The sequence below is a fragment of the Vicugna pacos genome, chromosome 6 (genome assembly GCF_048564905.1).
Source record: "Vicugna pacos chromosome 6, VicPac4, whole genome shotgun sequence".
NCBI classification, from domain to species: Eukaryota; Metazoa; Chordata; class Mammalia; order Artiodactyla; family Camelidae; genus Vicugna; species Vicugna pacos.
In genome coordinates this window covers 85,544,160-85,567,737 of record NC_132992.1, presented here as the reverse complement: position 1 = coordinate 85,567,737, position 23,578 = coordinate 85,544,160, and the positions used below count along the sequence as shown (strand labels likewise).

The 23,578-nt window shown below is 53.7% G+C and overlaps 1 protein-coding gene across 1 annotated transcript in view; it reads left to right on the top strand.

Moving 5' to 3' along the window:
- The window catches only part of ITPK1 (inositol-tetrakisphosphate 1-kinase), a 151,239-nt gene that overhangs the window by 8,671 nt on the left and 118,990 nt on the right, over window positions 1–23,578 (top strand). The gene's annotated exons all lie outside the window — the stretch shown is intronic.

The window sequence follows — 23,578 nt, the reverse complement described above, 5'->3', positions numbered from 1 at the left end:
CACCTGTAAAGTGGGCACAGTACACCTGCCTCTAGGCCTGCTCAGCATGTGACAGGACTCTGCCTCCCCGCAGGCCACCTCCCAGCGCCCTCTTAACTGACCAGGCCAGGGTCTGGGGCCTTTGACATGTCTCTGGTGGGAGTCTCCTGCCCCCTCCCCTATCCTTTTCTGGTGTGGAGGGTCTCCAGCATCAGTGACCTGGACGTGCCCCCCGCCTCTCAGCTCACTGCTTCCTGGGAGGCTCTGAGGATGGTAAGTGGGTGCAGAGTAGATGCCCCTGTGTGAGTTTTGCTTTCATTTCTGCCTCACACCTATATCCATTCAACGGGGCCGGGGTGTGGAAACCTTGGGGCCCCTCCGTGGGGCGCTCGTTTTAGTGCGGGTTCCTAGGCCTCCCCTTCCCGGTGGAGTGAGTCTGGGGTGGGCCCAGCCATTTTCTTTTTTACCGAGCACCCTGTTCATTCCTTCGTGCAATCACATGGTCTGTATTTACTGAGTGCCTGCTGAATGCCAGGCACTCTTGGTTCTGGGGATCCATGCAGTGGTGAGCACCCCAGGGGCAGCCTGAGGCTGCTGAAGGTTCCTCCTTGCAGTGCACTGGGCTGGGTCCCCTGGAGGGGAGGGCAGCAGCAGGGGGTGCAGGTTGTGTGGGGTTCTCTTCTCGTCTTCCAGGGAGGTTGGGGGAACCCTTGGAGAGGAAAGAAGGGGAACATGTTGGCATGTGTAGGGGCATTTGTGAGTCTCCAGGCACCATCAGGCTGGCTCGATTGGCTGTAGATGACTGGGCAGGTTGCTCTGCCTCCCTGAGCCCCTGTAAAGCGGCGCAGTGCACCCACCTCCAGGTCCTCCCAGGATCCTGGGCTTGTGCACGTCTTTCTGGGGAATGCTCAGTGCTGTGGGACTGCTGGTTTCTCTCTGGATGGAGTTTCCACCTTGCACCCTCGTCCGTGTTACGAAAGCCCAGAAAGGAGACGCAGAGTGAGCCCCAAGTTGTAGAGCCGGGAGGTGGGGCCGCTTGATTGAACCTGGTCTTGCAGACACTTATTTTCTTTAAGACTTTATTCTTAAAGTCCTAACATTCATTATGGGATCCTTGAAGAGAAAAGGAATCCTGGCCGTTCCGTCAGAGATCTTTTCCAGCCTCCTCGTGGGCACGTTTGGGCAGGGGCTCCAGGGTCCTGTCGGAAAGGAGTTCTGTTTCCTGTGGGATCAGCCTGTAAGCTGATCTCCCCTCCCCCCAGCCCCCGGCCCCTTGACCTGGGCACAGCCACGCTAGAGGTTTGGGTGCTCAGACCCTCACTGCCTGAGCCTCTAGGCCTCACCGAGGCCTCTGTCTGTAAATCGGGCAGTGCCACTAGTAAGGAATGCGCTTTGTTCCTTGGGCAGCTGATGTGGCTGCTCCGGCATGGAGTGGGCAGCGAGGTCCTTTTCATGAGGCTGCAGACTTGGTGGCATAATTTCCAGTGTTACAGGAACAGCCAAGCCCCTGGAATAACATAGCTCCTGTTTCTGGGGCTCCCGCTACGGGCCTGACCCTGTGCTTTAAGGCTCCCAGTACACAGGCAGAAACAGGCTCAGGGAGGATAAGTGACCTTCCCGGGGCTTCACAGCTGGGCTCTCCTGGGGGTGAGATTTGAACAGCACTTTCTGTGAATCCAAAGCCCAGACCCTTGACCATCAGTTTTTTTCCTTTGTCAGAATGAAGGCCGAGAACCAGAGGATGGCTTTCCTCTCATGTGAGCCTTCAACAACCCATCTGCAGTGCCCCTTAGTGTTTAACTTTCCTCCTTTTCCTTTTCAATTTCGGTTGGATGCATTGCTTGCCTGGAGTCAGGAAATTTAGGTGCCAGCTCAGTTGATGCCCACTCAGGCTGGGTACCACCGAGTCATCTTTCAGAGCATTGCCGTCCGTCTTGTGGGTGCCGAGTTTGGATGCTGAATTTGGGCCGCCCAGTTTGTGAAGTGCTCTGTCCAGCAGCGACACTCAGATTCCCAGGGTCCTGCCATTCCCGCCTCACACACTCCTTCCCTGAAATGCTGTGAGCCTATTATGGATGAGGCCCCATGGCCCACTATTCTATTTAAATTGCCGCGTGTGTCCCTTTCTGGGGGTCACCTTGGTGCTTTTTCTGTGGAGGCTAAAGGGTTTAAGAAGCACCTTGGAAGGCCCCCAGGAGCCTGGGAGGCTCTTGGGAGTATTCTCATTGGAGCTGACTGTCGGCTTCAGAAGAGGGGATGCTTGTGAAAGAGCTTGAAGATCTGAAGCAGGAACTTGGAGGCAGGGGTGCTGAGTTCTGGCTGTGTGACTTTGGGCCAAGCCACTTAACCTCTCTGAGCTTTTAGTTTCTATCCCTGAAATGGACATTTTAATACCAGCCTGCAGCAGGACAGTTTCGCAGCTTGAGTCCGTAGCACAGAACCTGGCCCTTGGTAGGCAAATGATAACTTTATTGATGTTTGGAGTCAGCCATTAAAGGTTGATGGAGCTGTTTACCAGGAGCTCATGTTTGAGCATCTGTCATATCTGGGAAGAAGATGGGCGAACCGAGGAATGGAGTTGCAGAAGCCTCTTAGGTTGGGCCTGTGCTGGATTCCATGTGATGTCCTGGGGACAGTGTGTGTCTTGGCCAGTGGTGAAATGTGAACGCTGACTCAGCCTTTTACTGGATGGGTGACCCTGGCTGTGTTTTGGCCCCTCTCTGGGCCTTAATTTCCTCCTTGATAAGAGTCAGCCTCGTGCCTGTGCACAGGAGGGGCTCAGCACACAGACTTCCTCCTTTCTTGTTTGGGCCAAAGCCATCTCTGATGGAAGCAGAGGAGGGCTACCCTTCGTTCCCCTAACTTGTAGTCATGCTATCTGTGTTGGCAGGTGGTGGAGGGTAAGCCTCCCTCCGGGTGAGCTGCAGAGCTCCACTGTAGAGGAGTAATTTTCCAAAACCTTTGAGCCAGAAGGGGTCTTTGCAGGTGGGGATTTGCAGCTCAGAGTGCCTGGCCCTGCAGGTTCATGCACACAGTGAGCCAGCCCAATGTGCTGGGCCTCAGCCCCAGAGCCCACAAGTGCTCCTCCTTTGACCTCCAGGGAACTGCAGGTCAAGTGCAAAGCCAGGGTCTGTTCTGTTCTGGGCCGTTGTTGGCTAACCCAGCCTCATCCAGGTGAGTTATTTTTGTCCATGGGTGCAGGTGTTTGGTGTCCTCCTGCCCCTATCCTGGTGGTCTTTCCTTTCTTTCCTCCAACCTTGTTGGAAATGCCAAAGGAACAAGCTCTTTGGATTTGGGATGCTCCCCTGGGAAGGGTGGGGGAGTGGGTCGGTGCCCCCTTCCCCATGGTAGCCATCTGGGACATGGACAGGTTGGAGGTGGGGTGGGGGACAGGGACTCTCTTGGGAGTGAGACCTATGGGCAGTGTGCCTGCAAATCTGTCTTCATCGCTGGAGGATACCACGGGGCAGCCATGTCCTCCAGGCCTCTCTCCATCAACCAACAGACGAGGAGAGTTGTTGGGATGAAGTTAATGATCTGAGGAGAAATTTGATTGTATAACTGATTCCTACAAGTTGCAGTAGTGTCTTGGTTTCAATAGAAACCTCGGTGACAACTGGGTTCAGTCATAAAGGGGCTCTTGTAAGTTAATTTCATGGGGAGGTCTGGCTTCAGGTATAGGTGGATTCAGGGGTTCTTACGGTATCCTTGGAACCTGGTCTCTCATGTGGCTTCATTCTCAGGCCCATGTGATACAAGTGAGTCTCACAGCTGACCTTTATTCTGAGCGCTGAGTTCCTTGGGTGTTGTCTCATTTGATCTGCATTACAACCCTTGAGGGTCTGGGCTTTTAGTACCCCTGCTTCCTAACAAAAGGAATGGAGGCACAGAGAGGTTAAATAACTAGCCCAGGGTCACACAGCTAATGGGTGGCAGAGCTGGGGTTTTGACCTGGGCAGGTGGCTTCAGGGCCTCTGTCCTCCTCGAACGTAGGTCAGCCTGAATCACAGGCCTGTCCCTGAACTAGTTGCTGGGGCCAGGGCCGGGGAGTGCCCCATTCCCTATCACATGGTTTGGGTATGGGCAGGGTGGACCCCACGCAGGAAGTTGGGGACTTCCCTGAAGACAGTGGGCGTGGCTGTTGGGCAACCGGGGGGACGAGGGGGTACTCCCTGGTTCTGGGCTCCAGGGCCGGCTGGGGTGAGATTAGGGCTGCTTTCTGCCAGCCTGAGAGTTTGCACAGGGTCCCGGGGCCGGGGTGCTGTTCCCAAGCTGGGAGCGGAAAGTATCCCTCCAAGTGAGCCTGAGGCTGGACCCCTGGCTTCCTCTTTTTCCCCAAATAAACCAGAGCCTGTTTTTTTCCCATGCCTGTTGGACACAGGCAGATTCTGAGGGCCCTGGGCCCAGCGGTCACGCAGAGGGGCATCCTGGAGGAAGGGTTTATATACCCCTGCCTTGAGGGATGGGGTTTGGGGCCTTGGGCAAAGGCTGCCTGGAGTCCAGAGTGAAGGCTGCTGTCTTCCCTGCCCTGCAGTTTGGAACCCTGGGGTTTTGACACAGAGTGTTTGGAGTGAAACAGCCTTGTGTTATTTAAACGTGCCATCACCCTATTGGTGTTTGGCCCTGTCTCATGTGCTGGGGCTGGGGGGTGGGGGTTAGGTGTCTTTCCTCTGAGAGCCTACAGGATTTTGCAGCAGGGAATTATTGCGTTGAAGGGCTCAGTCCTGCAGAGGGGAGCGTTAGTTCAGGACGCTGGGCTCTCCTGTGCTGGCCCTCCCACACCTGAGCAGCCCTGGTGGGAGTAGTTCCACGTGGAAGGGGAAGAGGTGACTGGCGAACGGCTGGTGGCCACATACTCAGGCCCTGCACACCTCAGGGCCCCAGTCCTGAGGGCCCCTGGCGAAGGGGCTAGGCTGGAGGGTGGGAAAAGGCTCATGGTGGTTGGGCCTGATTAGGGGTTTAGGTCCTTCATGGTTCCCCTCTGGAACCAGTAGGGAAGCAAGGACCCCTGAGAAGCCAGTGGCCGCCCTGCTCAGAGCCTCTTGCCCTGCCTGCTGGGTGCCTCTACTTGGGTGCTCCAGAATTCTCATAGGCCAGTGGTTCTTACTCATGGCATGGCCTTTGGTGGCAGCTAGCTGGAGGTAGTGCTGGTGGGACAGTCACAGCAGGGAGCGCTGCCCAGGCCCTCCCCTTTGCTATGGCCATCATGGACTGCTGGCCTAGCCTGACTTGTCAGCCCCAGCGTGGCTTCTTGGGGCCTCTTGGGGCTGTTTGATGAGGTGGCGGGAGGGGATCAGGGAGCTCAGATCTCATTCTGCTGTTGAGTTTCGTGGCCTTTATCAGAGTCCCGGTTTGAGGGCCCCCAACTCAGAGGCCCTGGGAGCGAATTTGTGACCCGCAGCTTCCGGTTTAGCTAGTGGGGCTGCTGTCTGGACCTGAGCTGTCAGCTTATCAGGTCTGTTACGTGATGCTGCGAGGTCATTTCATTTTATCAGCTGATGAAAACAGCACTTGAAAACAGGAACTGAGCTCTAGAAGGTCGGTGACTTGTCTGCATGAAGTTCCATAGTCTCTCTTGGGCAGGTTCACATCTGACTTGTGAACGCCACTGGAAAACCTTTGTTAAAAAGGAATAATGTACGTGATCAGAAATCCAACTATACCAAAGAGCGTTCCGTGAAAAGTGAGTCTCCCTTACACTTCCCCCAGGCCCCGGAGGCAGCCACGTTGGCCTGTTCCTGCCTGTTCTCTCAGACACGGGTTGTGTCTGTACAAGCCCGCGTGGACACGCACACGCACATGTGTGCAGCCCCCCTTGTTTGTTTCTGCACCAGTGACGGCCCGTTATCCATGCTCCCCTACACTTTTTTTTTTCATTTAATAAAGCTTATGGGTGATTCTTTAGCTGTACTACAAACTGTCATTATCTAGGAAATAATTCATGAATGTGGCTTTACTCGTCTGTTCTGGTACAACCTCAGGCTCGAAAAAGACCCCTCGTCAGTCTCTTAGGGGTTCTAGGCTTTCTCCGGGGCTCATGGCTTACCCTTTCCCTTAGACTGCTTGGGCTCCCATTACAAATAAATACTCCAGACTGGGTGGCTTGAACAACAGGCATTTATTTCTCATGGTTCTCGAGGCTGGAAGTCCAAGATCAAAGTGCCAGCAATTCATTTCCTGGTGACGGCCCACTTACTGGTCCATAGACGGCCACCTTCTCCCTGTGTCCTCACATAGTGGGGAGAGAGCGCTGGTCTTTTTATCTTACAAGGGCACTAGTCCCACTGGGGGGGGAGGGGTGTCTCTGCTCTTATGATCTCGTCTAACCCTAATTACCTCCCAAAAACCTCACCTCCAAATACCACTAAACTGGGGGTTAGGACTTCAACATGAATTTTGGGGGGACAAAAACCTCCCATCAGTAACATCCCTCCTGGCAGGGGTTGTACAGCAGGAGCTCCCATCCCCCTAAGGCTGGGAGGGGCTTCAGGGTGCACAGGTCTCTACCTCCTGTCCCGAGTGCACGTGGCCCTTAGTGTAGGTGCTGCCTGGGGAGGAGGCCCGCGGGTGTGCTGGCCCAAGCCCGCCAGCTGGCTTCTGCACCCAGCCCCAGCGCCCAGGCCATGACTGACCTGGGGCAGGTGAGGGGCCTCCCTTTCCTCATCTGTAAAATGGGGGCGTTAACACCCATATGGGCAGTTAGGGGGCTCAGAGGAGATGATGGCTGAATTGGTGGAGGTGGTCTCTTGGTGTATGACAGGGGACCTCATTATAACTTTTCCTCATCCCCAAATGTTTTTTCTGCATGTAGATAAATATTTAGAGAGCTGAATATGATCTCTGATCTCAAAACTGGTCAAAAGAAGGGGTATCTGGTGTGGCCCCTTAAACTGGGAAAGGACCCGTCTTGGTTCATATCCCCCAACCCAGCACTCGTGCCTGCCTTCTGGCCGGCTAGGGTGGGAGCTGGGGTCCGTTGAGGGCAGGTGAGGGTCCTCTCCACAGCCCTGGCTGGGCCGAATCTGTCTGGATTTCCTCAGCTGCCTCCGGTGGCTTCCAGCAGAGTCCGCCCCTTCCTTGCCCCCCGTGCTTCTGGGAGGGGTGCCCCCACCAGCTAGCCCCTCACTCTTGCTGAGCCCCAGCTAAAGAAAATGAGAGGATGGCATCTTTTTTCTTGAAATTTCTGGTCCTCTGTAAAGACAGTTTTACTTCATGAAAGCAGAATTTGAAGAGACGAACCATTCCTCTACTCCCCTAAGCGCCTCTAGTTACTTTTTGTACCTAATAGTCACAGAGTTAAAATCATTGTATGGGTAGCATTTTGATTTTTGCCTTCTGCACACAGCATTGTAGTGTAAACAAGTTGCATATTTCCACAGTCTTCAGAGTGATCTTTTGTGAACTTTCAATATGAACATTTCTAACATGTACAAAAGAAAGAGTGATAAAATGAACATCCCTCCCCCCTCCTCGGTACCAAGTATTAACCATTATTAACTTACAGCTTGTTTTGGTTTATTTATTTCCCCATGTTATTTTGAAGAAAATCCCAGGTATATATAAAATATATAGTATATAATTATAATAATTATAATAATAATAGAATAAGCTCAATGCCTGAAAATGATACCTGAAAATGAAGTGCAATAGAGGGTGGTCCTTTTTAATTGCTACAGAAGAGTTCTGTTGGGTATCTGTGCTGAGATATATTGAGCTGTAATCTTATGATTCCATATTTAGATTGTTTCCAATTTTCTTGCTGGTGGAGATAATGCTGCATTGGATATCTCTGTGAACATAGTTGTCTTCCTTCCCTTTCTGATTCCATTACGTGTAAGTAAGAGTTTATCGATATGCTTGAGTAACAAACCCTCCCCAACGTAGTGTCTTTAAGCAGTAACCACTTGTCAGCTCACAGCTCTGTGGCCAGGCTCCCTCGGGTATCTGCAGTCAGCAGCTGGTCACTCAGGGTCTCTGCTTCTGGGGCTTGGCCAGGGCGATGGGGATGAGTGGGCCCCTATGTCTGGTCTCCCAGCAGGCTGCCTGGGAGTGCAGTATCCAGGAGGTAGGGGTCCTAGACAGTGGGCCTTTCCAAGGCCTCTGGAGGCCTCTTCTCTCCACCACAGCCCGTCAGCCAAAACAAGGCCCAAGGCCCACTCAGATTCAAAGGATAAGAAAACAAACTTCACCTCTTTTTTTTTTTTTTAGCACATAAATGAATTTCCTGAAGGAAATGTGAAGGCTTTCACATGAGTGACTTGTTTCTGCAGAACAGTGCTTCCTACCCTTTCTTGGAGGCTGTGGAAACCTTTGAGATTCTGAGGAAAGCTGTAGATACTATTCCGAAGAAATTACACATAATAATATACATACACCAAAATATCTAGGATGCCACAGATTCTCTGAAGCAAAGATTCTGTGGATAAGCATTCTTCAGAACATGATTTCTGCAAGATAATCTGCCCAAGAAGAATCCCATGGTCACTTCTAGTTTGGGGAGCAACGCATACTTGGAGATTGAAAACACGCAATAGCATACTAGAAACCCTAAGAAGATCTTGCCGGAAAGAAACCTTTTTATCTTTGTTTACCTTTGCGTTTTGCATTTGACATGCAAGCATCTCATACAAGACATTTCAGGGGATGTTGGCAGACACAACTTGGTCCAGTACCTACTCTGTAACTTGCTAGCTTGTGACCTTTGGCAAAAAATTTAAGTGTGTGAGCCTTGATTTTTCCCGTCTGTGAAATTGAGACTGTGATGCTAGTGCCACGTTATTGGCTTGGTTGGAGCAGCAAAGTCATTGCCAAGGGTGCAGATACCGGGAGGGGTCATGGCTGCACATGAATGTGTGATCTGGCCCTGGCGTCAGCCAGACAAGCCCTGGACCCTTCTTCTCTAGGACCCCACAGGTGCCAGCTGGGCTGGGCTGGGCATGGTGAGGGGTGGGGAGCTCAGGTGCTAGCTTGGAGGCCCTTGGGGTGCTCCTTCTGGAGTGGACTCCTGGAAGAGAGAAAATCCATCCATCCTTCAGAAAGCTTTTCTCAGTGCCCACTGTGTGCCCAGCTCAAGCTGGGTGTCCTAAGGCCAGAGCCTTCAGGGCGTCTCAGGCCACTGTGTGCATTTTGAGTTTGAGCTTACGTGAGAGGGGTGGGCAAAGGCTCCCATCGAATTATCCCACAAAATAGTCCTTGGACATCGATGACCCCTTTAAAAGCTTTGGGGAGTGCTCACTAACGATGGGGCAGTTTTCTGGAGCTCCAGGCTTGGGTGTCCAGGCTGTCTTGCATATGTTCCTTGAGGATGTTAAATGTCACCTGAAAAGCCTCGCTCCCAGCATCCCTGGGGCCATGCTCAGTCCTCAGGTGGGTGATGACTTGCTTGTGTGACTGTGCCTTGGAGCGGGCTGTCCTCCTGGCCGAGTGGTCACAGGGACACCTCTGTAGACTCGGGGCAGCCTGGGCTCCCCTCCCTCCAGTTGAATAACAAAATGCCCAGAGCTACTCAGAAGGAGGGACCTGGGTTTCAGCCTTGCTTCTGCCACTGTCCAGCTCTGTGGTTCGGGGCAAGTTGCTGAGCTTCTCTGAGCCTCAGTTTCTACACCTGTAGGATAAACAAAGCATCTGGTGTTGGGGAGAGGGGGATAATGGAGGTCAGCCGTGCAGCCAGAGCCTGTGGCCTTTTAAAACCTAGAGTCCCAAAGAGGAGGTTATGTGCCAAGGCCGGGGCAGGGGCAGGGTCAGGCTGCAGGCTGAGGTCAGAGTGCACACTGGCCTGCCAGCTCTGCCAGGAGGGGCCTGCTGAGAAGCTCAGAGCGGCCCCTTCTCCATCCCCCGAGCCCAGCTGCCACCCAGGGTGTTGAGTGTGTGGAGTTTGGACTCAGGCTGAGCTGGGTTTGCATCCCTGCTACTCACCCACTAGCCGTTTGGCTCATGTAGCCTTTCTGAGCCTCAGGTTTCACGTCTGCTGGAGCTCTGCCAGTGCTGTCCCAAGGCTCAGATGGGAGGGGGACGCTTGTGGCGACAATGACTGCCTGCCCGCCCAGGCATCATTCAGTCCTCCAACATGCTGTGAATTACACTCCACTGTCGTGCCCAATTTACAGATGGGAAAACTGAGGCACAGAGTATTGTAGTGCCTGGCCATAGAAGGCAGACAGAAAGGGAAGATGTCCTTATTAACTGGCTGCTCTTAGGATTTGAGTCTGACATCAAAGGCCCTAAAGATAGAGAAAGAAAGAAGAAAGATGTGCCTCTTGCCTCCTTGGGAAAGGCCCTGAGCCAGAAGTGGAGGGGAGCCGCGCTGGGTTTCTTGGACTGGTGCTTCCCCTGGGCAGCTGGAAGTGCTTCTTGGGGAGCTGTCTGGCTGTGATGTCTTTGTTGGTTTCCTTGTGTTTTTGCCTGCAAGGGCGTGACTGATCCGTGCTGGTGATAAAATGTTCATGGCGCTGACGCTGTAATCACACTTCAAGGGACACTTGAAATTATATTTGCATTTGGGAAGCTAATTTTGAAGAACATTTTCCCTTCATAATTATATGCAATCAGCCCGCCAGTAGTGTTATTGGAAGTTCTCTTTCCCTCAGCCGAGAGACCATCTGCTTTTCTCTTCCTGCCCCTCCTTCTAGCATGCAGTAGGCCGCCTCCCTGGGAGAGGGACCACCAGCCTAGAGGCCCAAATGAAACCTTTCTTTGTGGACTGATGGGGCAGGAGGTGACAGAAAGAAGTGGAGGTGGTGTGGACATCTGGAAGGATGTGATGTTTGCTTTCAAGATTGAGGCACAGGTTGGTGGAGAAGGTGATAGTGTATGATGCTTTGGCATGGATGTTGTAGGAGCCAGAATTCTTGTGGATGTAAGTGACAGAAAACCCAATTCAGGTGATCTTAAGCAGAAGAAAATTTCTTGGCCCAGGTAACCAAATAGCCAAAGAACAGCCCCTCATGGCCTCAGACATGATTCCTGCCCTTCTTGCTCCTCACTGTGGCTCAGACTCCATGATCTTTTCTGAGTTCTTCAGCTGCTCTAAACTCCCTCCTACCTCAGGACCTTTGCATATGCTGTTCCTGCTGTTTTGCAGGGTCTTCTACACCTCACACCACTCACTGGCTCCTTTTCAGCCTTTCGCTCTCAGCACAGTTCCCCCTTCTGTCAGTCCCTCTAGTGTTCCTTTCAGAACTTATCACATCTTGTACTTATTTCAGCTGTTCGCTTGTTCACCTCCCCTCCCTGCCTGCACAGTAAGCTCCATGAGGACAGGAGCCCTTTCTGGTGCCTTCACTGTTGTGTGCCCACCACGCTGGGCACAGAGTAGGTGCTCAGGAAATAGGCATGAAAAAATGAATGAGTAAAAGAATGCCTTGGATGGAAAGGCTGTTCTTGAGAAAGCAAGTCATCAGGGGGAATTTAGTTTTAAGAAAACCTTGGGGAAAAAAAACAACAAACTCCCCCTCTCCCCACCTCCTGCAGATTGGGCTCATTTCTCTCTGTCTTTAGTTCTTATCCTGGCAATTAAGGTCATTCCTACAGAGTCGTCCAGCAGATTAGCATCCTGAATCAGGGATGTGGCCACAGACATTTAGACACACACACACACACACACACAACACAACAAGGGTTGGGACAGAGTGGGCTGTGTGCATGGTCCTTGGGTCAGGAGGCACCCAGTTCAGGAGGAGGTACCTTGTGTTGGCCCTCCTGGTGGGCAGTCTGGATTTCTTCCGCTGCCTCTTGTGGCTTCCAGCAGAGTCCTCCTTTCCCAGCCCTTGCGCTTCCAGAAAGGGCCCCCTACCAGCCAGCCCCTCACTCATGCTGATCCCCAGCTGAAGGAAATGGAAGGATGTCATCTTTTTTCTTGAAATTTCTGGCCCTCTGTAAAGATGGCTTAACATCAGGCTCCTCGGGTGCCTTCCCCTTGGGCTGTGCCAGGAAGAGGCCTCCAGTGCTGTGGGGGGTGGGCATGGGGTGGGGGTGTCCCAGGTGGAGGGCTGACAGTGTGGGCAGGTGGGGGGCACGGAGCCAGGTGTGCTGGGAGCACATGGGGTGCCGATGGCTGGAGGGGAGGTGGGCACCTGCCGCCCAGGTCTTGAATGCCAGGGGGAGCATGGGAAGCCCTGGGAGGGCTGGGGGTGCTGTCGTTGAGAGGATGAAGCATGTCTTAGATGTAGGGGGTCACAGGCCAGACCCCTGGGGGTGGGCAGGGACAGCAGGATGGTGGCCTGTGATCCTGGTGGCCTTTGGGTTGGAGGCCTGTGTCTCTCTGGGGGTGGGGACACTGCCCTTTGACGGCACTGGAGCGTTCTTCCCCTCTGGCTGGAATCGAGGTTCCTCTTTTTGGTGTTTCTCACTTCTGCCCAGGGCCCCGGCTCTTGGCTTTGAGTTGGCGGCTGCTGTGACACCCTGCGTGGGGCTCTCTGAGGGATTTCTCTAGCTGTTTTGGGCCGGTTGCCATGGCTCCCAGCTGCAGAGCCTGGCAGGGTGGGAGGCCGGCAGGAAGGAGGTGGGGGCATGTGCCCGCTTGCTGGGAGCAGGCCCTGGGGCTTTAGCTTTCTGGAGGAGGGGCCCTCTGAGGCCCCAGGCTCCTTCTCTCCACCTTGGGAGGCCCAGATGGCCGATTGCTGCTTCTCACAGGGGAGTCGGGAATCTTTAGAGATGGGGAGGGCCTCCTAAAACGGTAGCGCTATCACCTCCTCCACGTACCAGTCTCCCCTCTATGACTCGGGCAGCCAGCCTCTGCTTGAATCCCTCCCACCACGGGACAGTCACCGCCTGCACGGAAGCCTTCCTTTGGGAGCTGGCAACCACTTCTACAGTTGAGCAGAAATCTGCTTCCTTGTCCCTTTGATTTGTAGGAAGGGTTCCTCCAGCTTGGAATGTGTGGATTTGAGGTGACATTGTGACAGAAGGAGCTGTCAGCCCTGTGGAGAGGGGAGAAATAGGCATGTCAGCTCCCCTTGCTTCTGGGCCTGGGGTGACCCAGGCGTGTCCTGTCCCCACTCCACAGTGGTCTCGGGACAGCTGAGGCCAGTCACGGCTTCCCAGGAAGCGCCTTCTGGTCTGTTCCCCGGCAGGTCTTCCAGGGGCAGCAGCACCCTCCTCCAGCCTCCTGGGGGCCAAGGATCTGAGGAGGGATTTCAGCCCCAACGTGGGGCAGCGCCTAGGTGGAGGGGGGAGAGGCAAGTCTGTCCAGAACAATTCTTCCTCCAGAAATCCCAGAAGCCTCACCCCCACCAGACCTGGCTGGACCCTCACCCTCACAGGTCATGGGACGAGGATGGGCTTTGCTGACAGATAGTCTGGACTTTCAATTGTGGTTCTGCTGTGGCTTGTTTGCTGTGAGTCTGGGTAAGTTTCATTTCATTTCTTCCTTTCTTCCTGTCTTCCTTTCTTAATACATATGTATTTTTTCCATCTTTATTGAGGTATAGCTGACAAATAAAATTGTAATTATTTACAATGTGATGATTTGATATATGTGCACATTGTGAAAGGAGTCTGACAATCAAGCTAATTAACACCTCTTACCCCAGATTTACTCTCCCCTCAGCCCCTGTTCTTTTCTTGGTGAGAACAGTTGAGTTCGACTGTCAGCAAATTTCAGTGATACAGCACAGTCCTGTCAGCCGTAGTCACCGTGTTACACCTTAGATCCTCAGACCATGTTCTTCCCCCTCCCCCTCCTCTTCCTCCTCCCCTCCCCCTCTTCCTCCTCCTCCTCCACCCCCTCCTTCTTCTTCTAACTGAAAGTTTGTCCTTTTACCAGTCTCTCCCCATTTCTTTCTGCCCCCCAGCCCCTGGCAACCACTATTCTCTCTGTTTCTTATGAATTTAACTTAACTTTTTTGAAGACTCCACTTAGAAGTGATACCAAGCAGAATTTGTCTTTCTCTCTCTGGCGTTCTTCACTTAGCATACTGTTTGGTTGAGTTTCTTAACCTCTCTAAATGTCCTCACTTGAAAATATAAGACAGTCGCATCCCCTAATGCAGCCTTTGAAATTCATGCTGAATGTCTGCTGCAGCACATCTCATAGGCCCTCCTGCCCCCACCTCCAACCCCCACCTCTTCCCCATCCCCTCTCTCCCTGAGTGAGGAGTGAGGGGCCCAGGAATTACTGGTGTTGCCAGCCGTTCGTCTGGGTTGTGTCCTGGCCTTTGGAATCTTCCCTGAAATGTGAGGGTCTCAGGGGCACCAGAAGAAGCCACTGCCTGTTTCTAGAGTTGGGTGCTCAGTGCATCTGAAGGGGGCACCCCTGGGCCTGTACATGACAGCTTGGTGTGCTTAGGTGCTGGCTCAGGCTCCAAATGCCTCTGGGGAATGTCTGTTGCTGCTCTGGGCAACTTGGCAGGGTCTGAGGGCTGTGGGCTTCAGTAGGGCCAAGGGGCCTTGGAGTGGACTGGGAAGGCCTGGGTAGTCTGGGCATCTCATAGGCGGTGAGATGGACCGAGGGGTCAGGAATATCATCCCTCCCCATAATTTACAGCCAAGACTTCTGGGCCTGGGGTCTTAGGTCTCTACCATGCAGGCCCTGTGTGTCTCTTCCCATCAGGGACCCCTGTGTTGGTTTTGGTTATACCTAGCACCCCTTGGGAATCCTGGGGGCACCTTGGGGGCTGAGCTCCAGCCTCCTCCTTCCTCGGTGATTGTTGAGGTCCCCGATGAACCTGTGGATAAATTTTGATCTGTCACCAGCCCACATGTGGACACTTCAGGGGAGTGTCTGAGAGCCCTGGAATGGCAGAGCTGCAAGAGCCTTGGTGTGGGAATGAACAGAATGATGTTCCCCCTCCCCCCGGGTGTCCTCAGAACCTGTGCATATTGTACCTTACACAGTGAAGGGACTTTGCAGGGTGACTAAGTTTAAGGATCTTGAGATGGGAGCCTATCCTGGATTTTCTGGGAGGGGCCAGTGTAATCACAAGGGTCCTTATAAGAGGGAGACAGGAGGGTCACAGGGGGATGTGGCAGCAGAAGCAGAGGTCAGAGTGATGTGGTCACCAGCCAAGGAATGCAGGCAGCCTCTCAAACTGGAAACAGCAAAGGCACGGCGTCTTCCCAGAGGAGGGATTGTAGCCCTGCCGACCCATTTTGGACGCCTGAGCTCTGGAGCTGGAAGGAAGATACATTTGTGTCGTTTCAGCCCACTTTGTGGTGATGTTACAACAGCAGTAGGAAAGGAATACAGTGTTCATCCACACGGCCTTTCTAGGACCTGACAGGCGAGGGACTGGGTCAAGGTCAGAGCCAGGCTCTGCCTCCCTTCCCTTAATCACAGAGCCGTGGATAAGGCTGTTACTTGGCTCCCTGGACCTATGTTCCCACTCTGCATCCAGCAAGTGATTGGGGGTTGGGGAAATACTCGAATAAGGTGCTTTGTGGCTTAAGTTTTCAGAGATTGGGGGTGAGTCTAACCTCACCTTTCCTTTGATGTGACAGCAGCCGTGGTGCTTGCGGCAGAGGGACCCAGGGAACCTCAGTGCCCAGAGGTCCTGGCGTTGCCCCAGCTGCAGCTGCTGCTTGGCAGGCCTTCTCCGCTGCACGCCCTGGCAGCCTTCTTCTTGGCCACCCCCAGGGCTCAGCTCAAGCAGCAGTCTTCAGTAACCTTCCTGTGCTCACTGCTATCCCCTGGTTGTTTGCTGTATTCAGGGGCCCCGTGGCTGCCAGCATCCCTAGGCAGGGCTTGGGGCTTGGGGGGTCCATTCCTCTGTTCCCCAGCCAGCCCAGAGCTGGATGGAGAAGCCCAGCCAACATTTGATGGCATTCAGATGGGGACTCTGCGCTCCTGTGGTCGGAAGCTCAGCACAGCAGTGGGGCAGAGACCCCGCCCTCAACCACTGCACTCAGAGAACCCTTCTCTTGGTCTTGGATTCCAGCCCTCGGGCCAGGAGGGAGCTTTCAGTTGTAAGGGAGTGCTAGCAGCAGGATCTGGGTGGATGGAGATGTTTAATCTTCCCTGGAATGCAACCTTTAAAAGAGTGTCAACATCCCAGCAGCAGGCCCGGGACACACACTTGTGCAGTTATTTTAAGTGCTTATGGTACCTTGAGAATAGGTGCTAAAAACAACGCAGACCTGCTTGGGCGGGCTTCTGTCTCCCGCAGTGGGGAAGTGTTGGCACAGGGATTCCTGTCTCCCTTCGTGCTATAATTTACCTTGCTCCTTGGGCTGATATTAAAATGACTTTGTATTCTTGGGAATAAGAAACTGCTGTGAAGAGAACTGACTGAGTCATTAGCCCTGAGGCAGGCTGGCTGACAGCTCTGCGGGGTTGTGTTTGTGTGTGTGGGGTGCTGGAACCAGCCCTTCCTGATGCCCCTGTGGGTCTTCTGCTTCTAGTAACACTCTCCCCCCTGCAATTTAGGGTGCATCCCTAATTATGAGAAGGAAAAATCATAGCACCTGCAAGGGGGTAGTAAAAGACCTAAAGAGAATTTCAAGTGGAGAATTTTTATATTGAAAAGTGGAGGCTTGTCAAGTGGCATTAAGGGAATTCCAACATTTGTTTTCAGATGAAAAGTCGAGGTGATTTCCAGTGTGAAATGGTGACACTTTGGATACAGCAGAACACATTTTTGGGTAGTCCCCCCTCCCCAACCTGAAAGCTGAGGGGTGGGGTTTTAAAGTGCCTTGGTAGAGGTAGCGAAGGCCTTTCAGCCCTGGTGGTTCTGCTTTCTTCCTGGAGGGGCCGGGAAGGTGAGTCACTAGCTCGGCTTCTCACCCACATCCTGGGTTCATGAGGAACAGCCACTTCCAGGGACCCTGTGGGCTTGTTCTAGGTCTGAAGGAACACGCTGACTCATGCCACTGCGTCTGCATGGCGGGGACCCTCTGGCTTGCCTGCCTCCTCCAGGCAGGCCACCTAGTATGGGGGAAGGTCTTTAGTTACCGGAGTTGGTGACTGTCCAATTAGGGGAAGGGTTTTATTAGCTGCCCCTACCACTCAAAAAAGGACATATGGCAGCTTCCAGTTTATTTAGTTCTTTCTTGGAGCTGTCTAAATGATTCAAATGTTTGTACTGGCTTTAAAATTTTCTTCGTATGTTGCCTTTGTATTGGGCCATTTCGGTTTCTGGCATTGTTAAGAGGAGGAATATCCAAATTACGAAACCATCAGCAAGGGGACCAGGCTGCTGAGGAAGCAGACAGGCAGGGATGCTCAGGGATGGAGCCCTGGCCCCAGGAGGCTGGTGCACTTATTCAGGAAGTGCTCGGGGAGCACCTACCCGGTGAGGGGGTCTGTGGTGGGCAGGGGGCACAGAAATAGAGAACATACTCTCAGCCCTCAGGGGCTCGTGGCCCAAAACTGAGCACAGAGCTGTCTTAGGTGTCCGATGGCTCTGTGGCTAATCATTTCCGCCCAGGAAAGGGGTAGAGAGCAGCCTCTTGGTGAGTATGATGTTTGAGCTGCTCTGGATGAATGAGCAGGAGTTTGCCAAGGGAGGAGGGGCATTCCAGCAGAGGGAACAGCTCTGCAAAGGCACAGAGGTAGGTCAGGCCTGGATGTTGTTCTAGCACAGGGTTTCTCTTGGGAGAGTTTGATGAAGTGAGGGACTGGTGCTACTTCGCCGGCCCCTGACGCCTTGTAGGCTGCATCTCCAAATGCCGTGTGCTAGGTGTTGTGCTAAGAATTTGGGGTGTAGGCAGAGGGCACAGCCTTGTTTTCTCAAGGACTGTTTATCAGTCAGGATAGGCCTGGCTAAGCTGTGATAACAAGCATCCCTGAGAGGTTCGCAACAAGAGGTTTATTTATAGCTCATTCAGGGTCCACTCTGGACCTGGGTTACTCTCCAGGGCTGGTGTCCTCCTGTGGTAGCTCAGCACTGGTCCTCTGCATCCTGGCATTTCTCATATTCTTGGCACTGTGGACAGATGATTCTTTGTTTTAGAAGCATTGTAGGATCTCTGTCTTCTGGATGCTAGAAGCACTCCCCCTAGTTGTGACAATCAAAAATGTCTTCAAGTACTTCGAAATGTCCCCTGGGGGCAAAAGTACCCCAACTGAGAACCACTGCTAAGCTGAAGGTCCTCTTAATGTTTTTTTTCTGGTTCCCAGCCTGGCTTTATTTATATCCCAGCCAGGTTTCTTTCCAGGAGTGGGTCTGGGCTGGCTTTGGGGGCTGTCTGTGCTTCCACAGCTGCTGAGGACCAGGAGGACTGGCTGGAGGCTGGGCCACTGGCAGCTGAATGCTTCTGCTTGGAATAGACATGGGTCATTTCTGTGCGCATTTCCTTGGCCAAAGCTAATGGCTGTGCCTAACTGGAGTGTGTGTGTGTCCAGGGGAGTGCCCAGTAGGAAAAGTGCCACATTGATGGCCACCATTAATGTCCACTTTACTAGCTCTTAGCCTCATAGGGGTCAGCAGTGTGGAGCCAGGCAACTTCCATATCTGTGCTCTGTTCTGGGGTGCAGGGTGCTGAGGAGGGTGGGAGCCAAGGAGGCCTCCTGAGGAGCTGACCTCGAGCTTGGGTTAGGTGGAGATGCTGGCCTGGCATTTGGGGTGGTAGGGACAGCGTGTCCCTCTGCACACCCGGGTGAGAGGGGAGGCCCAGCTGCCTGTTTAGGGAACCCTGAGTCCTCGGGAGACATGGCGGGGGCCCTTCCTTCTGCAGGCCAGGGAGAGGCAGCAGAGTAGGGTGGGGTTTGCCTGCAGGCCTCGTGGTGCTAAAGGGCCTGTTATTCTGGGCTCCTGATATCTGGTAATTACCACGCTGTGCTACAAATGACTGGGATGCGAGCGAACGGGCCTGGCTTCCCGCTTACATAATCACACACTTCCCGGCCCTGAGTGGTTTTTAGCTCTGGTGCAGGTGCAGCTTCTTTCTCTCTCTGCCCGTTGGTGGGGGGCGCCGGGTTTCCGGGTCATCCCCTCTACTTGAAATTGCTCCGAGGGAGCCTGGCCGGCCTCCCTGTGCCACTGGCTTGCCTGGCAGGCCCTTTCTGCAGCAGCTTGCCCCCTCCCCCCCCGCTGTGGCCATCCCTCCGCTGTGCCTGGGAGGGAGGCATGTGGCTGTGGCTTTGCATTTTGTGGGAAAGCAGTTCTTGATGAACCCCAGGGCCCCCGTTTTGGCAAACATCACTCTTCTTTGCTGCGCTGCTCTCTTGGATGCCTGGAATTCGCCCAGCTCTCACGGGACTTTCTCTCCTTGTTGGCCAGAGGTACCATCATCCTCTCTCTCCTGCTGATTCACCATGTCCTGTGCTTCACTTGCCTGCAGCCCTTGTGTCTCATACCTGCCCTGGGAGATCCCATTAGGCTGCAAAATTCAGACCCATTTAATGGATGTGGAAGCTGAGACCCGGGGAGCTCAGCAACACGTCCTGTGCCTGCTGCTGGTTTTTGCTGGCCCCGCTCTGCTGTGAGGCAGGCCTGCCGGTTGTCCCAAGGTGTCCCGCGTTAACGTTCCTGATGCCACATCCAGTGGCTGGGCCTCAGGCCTTATGTGGCCTCCCAGTGGTTTGGGCTGGTGCCTCCTGGTGGTCCTGCCTCCCAGTCTTCCGAGACCTCACTCTTTCCTGCTCCTCTTTCTTTTGGCCTCTTTGCTGGACTATTTTCTTGTCCCTTCTTAACACCGGGTCATTCAGGGTAACTTTTGTCATTTGCAGGAAGTGAGTGCCCCTGTCACTCAGCACCTGCTGTAGTTAGGCAGGACAACGGCCAGTGACAGAAACTCAGAAACTGAACGTCCAGAGAGGGCATGCTCTAGGCCGGCTGGACTGGGGCCTTGACCTCTGGCATGAGCATGCTGGCCATTTCTCCTGCTGTGGCCTCCTTCTGGAGAGTCTGGCTACACAGAGGCCATGATGTCCACTTTGTGCTGCTGACAGTCCCCCAGGACCTGTCCTGGAAAGGACCAGGGCTGGCCTGGCTTGGGTCTCACGCCCATCCCACAACTAAGTGAGGTGCCAGGCCACGTACCCACTCCTGGAGGGGCTGCAGCCCCCCAGTTGTTTGTTTGTCCATCAGAATCGCGTGGCGTGGAAGAGAGGCAGTCCCGGGAGGCAGGTGGGCAGGGCGAGCAGAATTAACAGGCCCGCAGCCCCCCGCGTGGGCGCAGCGGCCCTGCTGAGTGGGTTCCAGGATTCTCCTCACTTGACGGGTCCCTTTGAGTCTGGTTCCATGTTCTCCTCTTGGGGACGCCCCCCGCCTCCTCTACTTGTGCCTGCCTCCAGACGGTTCCTGAATGGTCTGCTCAGCTCAGTCCTGGGCTTCTAACCTCCTGGCACCACCGCCATAAAAAAAATAGTTACCATATTCCTGTGATGCACCCTCCTGTCCTCTCCTGGTGCTGGGGTGGGGCCTCGGCCTGCTGCGCCCAGACAGGGAGCATCACAGCCAGTTCTGCTTCTTTTGTGACCTTTACTCCTGTCCCCGAGACCTGGAGCGGCTGCTCCTGAACGAACAAGCCGTGCCTCTCCCTGGACACATATGGTCCTGCTGCTTCTCAGTCAACAGGGGTTGCTCCTTGTGGATGAGCAGCTGTTCCACACCTGAGGACACCTCCTCCTGGGAGCTCGATGAGTGTCGAATCCCTCCCAGGCCCTGCCCGTCACCTCCTGAACCAGAGTCTTCGGGGCCCAGCCTTGAATTAGTACTTTTGATGAGCTCCAGGGATGATTCTCTGTCATCCCTCCTGGCATTTGCGACCCATGATCCACAGGGTAAAGGCCAGGCTGGAACACTCTGAGCCCCCGGGGCATGCCCAGCTTCTGTCCATGTCTCATTGCCCCCACCTGCCCTTTTGGTGGGGCTTATGCTCCCACACCCCCAGACGTCTTTTGGAAAGCAGGACACTCATGTTATTCCTCTTGAACTTCTCCCCAGTGTCTGTCTGTAGTTTCCCTTCAGTTTTTGTTCAAATAGCAAATGCGGCCTCCTCCCTGAAGCCTTCTTTGATTGCTCTCTCTTTTCCCCTGAAAAATTTAAATTCCCGCAGTATGCTCCCCTTGGGTGTCTGGGGAAGGTGGCGGGTGGGGAGGGGTAGTTCCGTTGGCGAAGTGGATCCCCTCTTCATCAGATAGCCAGCTTTTGGAAAAGCAAGTTTATACTATGAGTTGTGAGGTCGACCTCTGTCCAAAACTCATTAATCCAAGATTTATTAAGAAAGCAACAATTTTGGAGCCTGTATTTTCTTGAGGTGCAGGTTTTAAGTAAAATTCTTTAATTATTTAACTTTTATTGTTAACTGTTTCTGTAAGTTTGGAAGTAATATCTGTGCTTATTGTAGAAAAGCTAGAAACCTCAAGAAAATAGAAGGAACCACACATCACTTTACTGCTGCAGCCACAGTTAACACCGCAGTGTGTTCCCTCCTGATCTGTTTCCCAGGTACCTGAGGATTTAAATGGGCCGAGAATCCTAACTGGACGCTCCGATGGGTGACAGTCCAGTGTTGCCGGAATGGGTGTCATTTCAGCTCCTCTTTGAGCGGAACTGGGAAACTTTTCTAGATAGACCCCGAGTTCCTCTGTTTCACTTCATCAGTTGGTCGACTGGCCTATGCCTTGATGAGGCGTCTACCTTAGGCCAGACTCTGTGAATGCCGGCAACTATTAATTTAAAAATGTATTTTCTTAGTTTTGGGGCATGTTAGAGGCACATGGCACAAAATTCAAGAGGTGCGTGAGGGCGAGAAAGAAGTCTCCTCACCCCACCTCCCGGCCGCACTCTCCTTTCCCTTGACCAGAGGCCAGGCCACAGCTATTTTCTGGTCGTACTTTCAGATTCGCTCTGCAAGCTCGCTCTTTTTCCTGGTTTTTTTTTTTTTTTGACCCAAATAACTGTGTACAGCCCACGGGGTTTGCACCTTGCACACACGGAGATTAACGAATGCCTCATGGGCGCCTGGAGCCCTTCCTCGTTCTTCCTAACTGCTGCATAGTATTCCTTTGACCACACGTGGTTCGTTAGTGGCCCCTCTTGGGGGGTTCAGGTGCTGCCGGGCTCCTGCTGTCACAGGCAGTGAGTGTGGCAGTGATCGTCCACAGCCTGAGATGCTTTGCCCAGTCGTGTGTCTGTGGGGTAGGATCCTGGAGTTCGGGTTTTCAGGAGGAGCAGTTTAATCACTCGCCGAGTTCTCTGGTTTCTCTTCCCTTCTCCCACTCCTGTCTCCCTCCCTCGTTCGTCCCCTTCTCTCGCTTCCCCTTTGGTATCATGACTCAATTTCTGAAGTTTCTGACTAGGGCCGGATTTCAGGAGCCTGCTGCTTGGGAAATGAAGGCTGTTGGTACCTTTGTTCTGCCAAAGTTCCAGATGCAGAAGGGAGCCCTGGCAGGCTGACACCTTATTTTCCTGATGGGTGGCAGTGCCGTGCGTGGGATCCCAACACGACAGGAAATGTGGTTTTCCACCTGCCTCCCCAGGCTCCCCGCTGCACCAAGGCCCTGGAGCACGGAGACCAGGCTTGCCCTTCTCGGTGCCTCCTGAGCCAGCTGTGCTGGGACCGTGTGGCCAGCCCGGCTCCAGAGCCAGCGCCCGTGCTCCTAAGGCTGCTGGACCTCAGCTTGCTGGTCAGAGCAGTGGGTGATCACTGCAGAAGGTGCTGTGAGCACTCACGGGGCCTTAGCTCCTCTTACCACACGAGTATCTGGTGTACATGTGGGCTGATGTGCATGGAAAGGGGCGCCGAGCCCTCTCTTTTCTGCCAGAGACGTAATCAATCCTGTACTTAGAGCTCCAGGCGGCAGAGAAACTGCGCTGGGTCCTGGGAGCTCAGCCCCACTTGAGGTTTTCAGTCTGTCCTCAAGATCACTTTCTTTTGTTTCTCTTATTTTACGGGTTCCATCTGTCTTCAGCGTTAGAGTCCTATTTTTGTTTTAGGACAGACAGGGGGAAGGAGAGTGGGAGCTTCCTGGGCTGGTGTCTGATGTGGACAGATTAGAAGTGACCGCAGCTGGCTTCCTAAGGACGTGAGAGCCACACACAGGGATAATCTGGATGCCGAGAGAATTAACTTGGAGGGAAAAACCAGGCGGGGCCTGGCGCCTGGCAGAAGCCCTCTCCACCTGGTGTGGGTCACGTATACACACGCCTCAGGCTATCTCCTTCTGTCTGTCTGTCTGTCATGTGAGATTTCCCCCTCAGCTGTTGAAGATCTCCATCCCAGAGCTGGGGCAGAGGTTGGGCAGGGTGAGGAGACACGTTGGACCTAACCTGGCTGGTTGCAGTCACGTCAAGTGACTGTGGCAGGTTATTGCCACCAGTGCTCCCCTGGGGCCAGGATGGTCTGGGAATGAGGCAGGGGCTCTGAGGTGTCCACGGGGCTCAGAGATGAATGATGTGGGTTATGAGCTGGTTCCTGGCAACGCACTCTGTCCCCCTGCTGTGGGCTCTGGTGGCTCAGGGCTCAGCTGTGGTGTTCAGCCCGTCCCCTCATGAGGTCAGGGAAGCTGATGGATATTGGCTGCCATTCCTTCCAGAACTGCAGAGAAGCTGATTGATGGCGAGGACGCTGAAAGCATCGACCACTGTGGCTTTCAGATTGGGCTCCTCGGGGCCTGGGGTCCTGTGAGGTGTTAGGGGTAGAGGGGAGGGTGGCGAGGCATGTCCCACAGTGTGACCTGGTCACCTCTTTGCTGTGTCTTGCTGTCTCACATAGTGGC